This window comes from Nannospalax galili, unplaced genomic scaffold (genome assembly GCF_000622305.1).
Source record: "Nannospalax galili isolate Female #2095 unplaced genomic scaffold, S.galili_v1.0 scaffold303, whole genome shotgun sequence".
Classification (NCBI taxonomy): Eukaryota; Metazoa; Chordata; class Mammalia; order Rodentia; family Spalacidae; genus Nannospalax; species Nannospalax galili.
In genome coordinates, this window is record NW_008349353.1 from 85,110 (window position 1) to 92,588 (window position 7,479).

Here is a 7,479-nt window from a genome sequence, read left to right on the forward strand (position 1 = left end):
CTGTCCCCGACCGCTTTCCGTCTCGCCAGCAAGAACGACGCGGGAGGACAAATCAGGATCCTTCTGCAGCAGTTTATTTGAAGACTGAAGACCAAAGACCCCGAGAAGTGGGAGAGCTGTTGCTTATATACGCCCCAAAGGTCCCATTTGTGACGTATATGAAGCGGATTGGTTGCTGGAGATCACGCCACGGGAGGAGGCGGGGGAAAGCAGGCTCTTGTGCACGCCCCTTATGGGTGTGGCAGGATGTTTACTTTTAAGAAGGTCCGGATACCGGCGCCATCTTGTAATGGCGGCGGAGGCTGTGGCTCTCCACAATTAGTAATTAGAGAAATGCAAATTAAACCACCCTAAGGTATCACTTTACCCCAATCAGATTGGCTAGGATCAAGAGAACAAATGATACCATATGCTGAAGATGTGGAGAAAGGGGAGCATTCATTCACTGCTGGTGGGACTGCAAAATCATGCAACCTCTATGGAAAACAGTGTGGAGAACTCTTAAAAAACTAAGAATAGCACCCTCATCCATTCCCCCGTCCATCGCTATTATGAGGTTCATCAGAAACTGAATTTGAGGATTTTAAATTATTTTAAATCAAATATCTTCATACTAGATTATGAGGAAGACCTATATTCTGGTATCATAAGTAAGGCAGACCTCAAGTAAACAGAAATGCATATTTCTTTTCGTTTTTTTGAGACAGGGTCTCACCATGTAGTCTTGCCTGTCCTGGAACTCATTATGAAGACAAGGCTGGTCTCAAACTCTGAGATCTGCCTGCCTCTGCCTCCTGGGGCCTAGGATTAAAGGCATGTACACCCAGTTCATATTGCTATTGCTTTCTTTTCTTTTAAGTTAAATATGGTTATTTGCTTTAGTAGTGAACATTCTACTTTAATAAAGTTTCTAAATGATAGCAAAAAAAAACTAAGAATAAACATACCATATGACCCAGTTATATCACTTCTTGGTATATACCCTAAGGACTCATCCTATTGTAGAGACACTTATACAACCATATTTGTTGCTGCTCTTTTCACAATAGCTAAGAGATGGAAGGAACCTCAACTGATGAGCGGTTAACAAAAATGTGGTATATTTATACAGTGGAGTTCTATTGAGCAGTAAAGAAAGATGAAATAATAAAATCTGCAGGTAAATGGATGGCTCTAGAAACTGTTATACTAAGTGAAGTAACACAGACTCAGAAAAACAAATGACATATATTCCCCTGCATATGTGGATCCTACCACCAAATTCTTTTAAATTACAGGTCCTTTTAATAATATGATGCTATACAACAGTCCCTTCTGGACGAAATAATTACCATCATCACAACTTCAGCTGAGCCTGATCGTTAACTATAGTCACAATTGGACTTGTTGATGGTTGTGTTCACTCATTAAAGGAGAGCCAAGTCATTTTACCTCACCGGAATATCCAGTCATTCTTCCCAGCCAACTGAAAGTAATTTCACCCTAATTACACATGGCCTCCTGGATTTGGGGAGGGCTGAAGTATACAATCTGGGGAAGGCTAGGAAGAGAAGGCATTACCCATGCTGGGTTATGGCTTTCCAGTGTTCATACCCTCAGGTCATACGTATACCTCATCAACCCCTCAGTTATCTGGTAAGTGAGCTCAATAAATTCATTGGTTCCCCAGTAAAACTTTAATCAAACATTGGCTTGACACTAGAACCTTAAAAGAGAATAAGCCTTGCTTAACATCCCCAGGAAAAGAAGTCACACAACAGATGGAAAATTTATTTGTTAATGCTATTATGTCACATAATTATCTTAAAAAAAAATAGACACTGAGAATATAAGATGCGGGGGTCCTTCCCCGCACACAGCACAATGGGGACCGAGGAGGGGGAGTGCGCTGCCATCCTAACCCTCTGTTCCCGAGGAACCACCAAAGAGGCATGGAGTCTTGTCCAGCAGGAGCTCATTTATTAAGCTTTAAGCAAATGTTCATATACATTGGTGAGCACTGAGTGTCCCTCCCTATACTCCACCCTGGGGTTTGATTGGTCATGACCACAGGTCTTAATTAGCATTTTAGGTTTTAATTTCCCAGAGCTGCCAGGTTCCTATCTCTCCAGGGCCAGGTTTCTGTTTCCCAGAACTGTTAGGTTTTCATTTTTTATCACCATGCCCATATGGTTTTTACTTTTCCTGACTGTTGCGTTGTTTTCTATCACCAAGTCCCCACAATAAGAGATATTAATAGGATATGGGAAATGGAGATTATTTTCCAAAATGGAAAAAATGAGAAAGCCTAAGCAAGTGATGAAAGTCTGTTTAGGTTTGTTATGATATATAAAGGAAGAAAAAAATATATACACATAATCTTAAAATTTCTATGGTCATAGTTTAGTCAACTAGTTTAAGGAACAAAATACATACCTAGTCAAGGTTTATCTGAGAATATTTGCTTTTTACCCAAGCCTTATGTATATAGCACCTGATAATTGAAAGTACCAGACTGGTAGAACTAACCTTATTGGATGTTTAACAGCCATAGTTTGAGGCCTATGCTAATGTGGTCAGAAGGACTTAAAGGACAGTTTTTGCCCCTTGCCCTCCAAGGTTGACTAAGTTCCAGGAGACTACGGAACATCTTTCAAAATGTCCTATAACTGTAGTGAGTCACCTATCCTCTTGTTCAGGGATGACATGGAGACCCCATAAGATGGACTTGAACCAGTGTCCAGTCTACAAAGAGGAGGGTCAACTCAAAGGAACATAATTCCAAGTGAAGCCAGACATGGTCAAGTAGGACCTTTGACTTATCTTCACATAGATGGAACTGGTAAAAGAAGGAGCTAGGACCTCCTCTCAAGCCCATTTGACTTCTGAGGAATAGATCCTTGAATGACCTTAAGTGTAAAAATAAATTCACTTATTTGGGCCAACTGTATGGTTTTAAATACCCAGAAGGAAAGTATAACCAAAGAGTAAAGTCATCAGTATATTTCTTTAAGAGTTCAAGGGATTATACTTCCCAGACATTAGGCTTAAGCATATATAGAAAGTTATTTACACAATTATTTCTCATTGATGATTTTGTTCCTAACCAGAAAGTGCTGCTCAGATGTAAGACTTCAAATCTTGGTCTCCAATACTGTAGCCCACCTGTAGCTAAGGGAGGCAATCAGCTATTGTTCTAAAATGATGGATAAATTAGTTTTCTTCCCCTATTTAGAAGCCTTTGACAGGGAACTGACACTGATTCTAACTCCTCCAACAGCTATCAAAATACCTGAAAGCAAATCTTGAATCCATCACTCTAAAGTCCAGCCTTGGAAGACAAAGAAAAAATGAGGAGGAACCCAATAGAGGGATGCTTTTGTAAGCCCTTGTCAAGAGATTTCAATGGACTCATAGGAACATTTGAAAATTTCCTTGTTCTGACTTTTTTCTAGTTCTCTGGCTAGAACTTGTAATGCTAATTACTCTTGCATTTACTTCTCCTTCACATTGCCCATCCATGATTCAAGGACTTTCTTTTTACCTTAGAGATAAGAGTTATGCAATTTGGGAGTCTTTTAGATAGACCCACTGAAGGGGTCCTCCAATTGCCTCATCCTGAGTCCCTGTTCAGCGTGGAAGAAGCCAGAGCAGTCTGCAGTCTGCGTCCCTATTCCCTATTAGCAATTTGGGTAACCTTTTCAGAGGATGGTGGGATAAGAATAGAAGGTAGGAATTGGCTAGGCAGTTAGACTGAAAAGACCCCAAAGAAAAGTAGCCAGTTTCTTGGCTAAAAGTCAAAATGTCCTTGGGCCTCTTAGCAACACACTCCATTCCAAAGGCCAAAAATGTTGAAAGTACTTGGGAGCTTTTATCTAATCATTAAAATATTTTAGGGTTACCTCTTGAAAGGGGAGAATGTTAGAGTAGCAAAAGCCCCATAAAAATAAATAAATCGAAGAAGAAAGAGTACATGAAGTTATCAGAAAAAAATTGATGGGGAGATAAGGGAGGAAAGAGAGGGGAGGAAGTGGGCATGGATTTGATCAAAACACCTTATATGCATATATGAAATGCTCAATAAATTATTTATTTCAAAAAAATGAAATAGGAAATATATACATTTAAAACCTTAAAACAATAAAACAAGCAAAATGTGTCAGTGTATAACAGTAAGGGGTAATATTCCAAAGCCCAGTGCATATTTCAGAGTCTTGTTTAACAACGCCTCCTACAAATGTCACTCAGTTTGATTTTTTTTTACCTGCATTTCTCTTAGGATTTTTATTCTAAGAATTGAAATTGCTAGAATTTGAGATTAAAATAGAAGCATCCGAGTATGATTGTATCAAATGTAGTTTTATAACAGATGAAGTAAATCTATTGTGATTTAAATCACAATGGGATTATCTGGTATATGTGGAAAACTTTGTCTGGAAAGGGCTTAAAAGAACTTTTTGGAGACAGCAAAACAGTGCCTATGATGATAATTACAGAGTCATTTACGTGTGTATGTGTGCAATGCCTCAATGATTTCATTAAAAAACACAATTTCATGTTTATTAACTTAAAGCAAATTATTATTATTATTATTATTATTATTATTATTAATTTGGTCTTTTTGAGACAGGGTCTCCCTGTAACCTCTACTGATCTGGAACTTGCTATGTATACTAGGCTGGCCTCTGTTTCACAGAGATCTGCCTGTGTCTGCCTCCCAAGTGCTGGGATTAAAGGTGTGCTGGCTCAAACTGAATTATTTTTTATTATGAATATATTTATATTGATTATTTTCTTTTAATCTTTATTCTTATTTTTCCACAGAAAAATATCACAATGTAGTCATTTATTTTATCCTCATTTTATGTAGATGAGACTGTGTTTATGTTAGTTAGTAGTAGATTCTCAACTCATCTATTATTTCTTTCAAAAATAGTTTTTAAGTGGAAATTGATTATCAAAAGCTCAGAATTTTCCTTCACATGTTTACATTTGAATTGTTAAAAGTTTCTCTGTTTAGAAAATAGGACACTTTAAATGTCCTGCAACTCAATTTCTAAGACCTCTAGTTCCCAACTGTGCAGTTATAGATAAAATGTTGATATTTAACATGAAAGCATATTTCAAACTATAAAACCATTAATTTAATGAACTAGGTAAAATCGTATGGCATTTTAATTTTGTATACTTATAATCTAGGCTAAATTATTCATATTCATAATACTTTCAAAACTATAGGTAGTTACTCTGACCCAGAAGTTCCTCTGGCAAGCCATGGTCACAACCTTCTTCCCAGGCTCTGCAAGGAGACAAACCCATTAAGTGGCAGGGCTATGGAGATATAAGCCAGGAAATCCAAGAGGCTTCTCTCTTGCCATTTTGTGTGGCTCTCGGGAAGCCACCAAACTTATATTTAGGTGTGGACTTTCAAGCACAGCTATGAATGGGTTAGTCAGCATTTTTGGAATAGAGCATGATGAAAGGCAAGGTTGATGGCCCACCTGTCTTGGAGTCTCCTAGGCAGGGCAAGAGGAGGCACTCAGAATGGTGAGAAGGTGACTTGGAACACACTTGGAAAAAGGGGTGGAACTGCCGCCATATTGAGATGGGCAATCCACAAGCTAGAGCGGGGTTGGGGAGTGGGGTGAGATGGATGGAGCCTGCATTTGAAATATGGAAAAGGAAAAGCCTATAAGAATCTGTGTTTTTGTAAATCACACCCCCACAAATGTCATGTAAATTATGCAAAATCCAAATAAAATATCTTATGTTGGTTCGCCAATCTGCATCAGGACTGGGAATCCCTGAGTGGTCTCCCAGTAGGAAAAGGGAAATTTAGTGAAACAGGTCGACTCTTAGTTTTAAAAATACTTTGTCACTAGCCTATGGATAACTACTTGTGTAGTTCATCTTTCTGTCCTTGTAATGAAATATATGGAATAAACAAAAGGAGAAAAGGTTTGTTTATGCATATGAATTTGGAGATGTCCATCTGTGGCTGCTTGTCCCTGTTGTCTTAGGGCCTGTTCTCTGGCAGAACATGAGGCAGGAGCACATGCAAAGGAAAATGCTTTTTCATGGCAAGGAGAAAACAGAAATTTCTTACAATAGGGTGTAAGGTCCTAACATTCCCTTCAAGCACACAGTCATAACCTTACTTCATTCCTTTCAATCCCACCTCATAAGGTCCTACCATCTGATAGCAGTGCTCCAAGCTGGCAATGGACCCTTCAGCACATGACTATTAGAAGACTTCAGAATTAAATCATCACACTAATGTTTTTATTATTTTCGTTTGAGATTGAAATCTAATTACCCCTTAATAATGTACTTTTTCTTTCTAGCTTGTCCATCATGGAAAGAACTGGGATATCCTGCCAAGGTGATCAGGTAGTGATACATTTCTAGAATGTCCTCAGAGACAATCAAAAAGAGCTGCTATCTCACACTTCAAAACTGAGGCTTCAGACCTAAGGATAGAATGGAAAGTCAAAGATCTACAGTTTCCTGGGTATCTTAACTTGCTGGTGACTTTCCCCCTTATTTTGAAAATAAGAACATGGAGCTTGTATTGGATACCTTCAGTTGAAAACTTGGCACAACCTGAAAAGAGGGCACCTCAATTAGGAAATGTCCTCTGTCAGACTGACCTGTGGACATGTCTCTGAGGCATTTTCTTGACTGTTGAGGGATGTTAGGACCCAGCCTACTGTGGGTGATGCCACCATTGGACAGGTGAACTCTGACTATATAAGAAAACCTGCTCAGCACAGACCAGAAGATCAAGTCAGTAAGCATCATTTTCCCATGGCCCCTGCTTCTGTTCCTGTCACCAAATCCCTGTATTAAGGTCTTTCCCACTGTGATGAACTATAAGTTATAAGTCAAATGAACGCTTTCCTCCGCAAGCTGCTTTTGTCATACTGCTTTATCACAACAGACAACAAACATATGAAAAGCTAAATGTTTTTAAATTTTCCAACAGCTAAATTTATATGCTTTGGTGATTACTATAACTTTTTTTGACTTTGCATTGAGAACTGTATTTAAAACAAGAATATGAGATGAAATATGAGGAATAAGATCAATGTTTAAACATCTAAGATGTGTTAGTAATGAACTCTACACAAAATATTTTATTTTTTAATTCTCAAGAATATTATGTCTCCTCTAGACATATAAGTAACACTTAAAAAAATCCATTAGTGTTATTTTTCTCTCAGTCTCACAGACTAAGTAATATGGGCTATTAGAACATATTTTCAGTCTTACATTTCTCCTACTTCAATTAATTCTCAAAATGTACATAATCTGGGCTGTAAAGTTTGCTCAGTGGTCAACAGCATTGGCTGCTTTTGCAGAGAACTTGGGTTTGGTTCTCAGCACCCACCCACATAGTAGCTAACAGACCTTCGTAACTCCAGTTCTGGGGGAATCCAGTGCCTTCTGACCTCCACAGGCATTGCATGACACAGGTACACTTACATATATGCAGGTAAT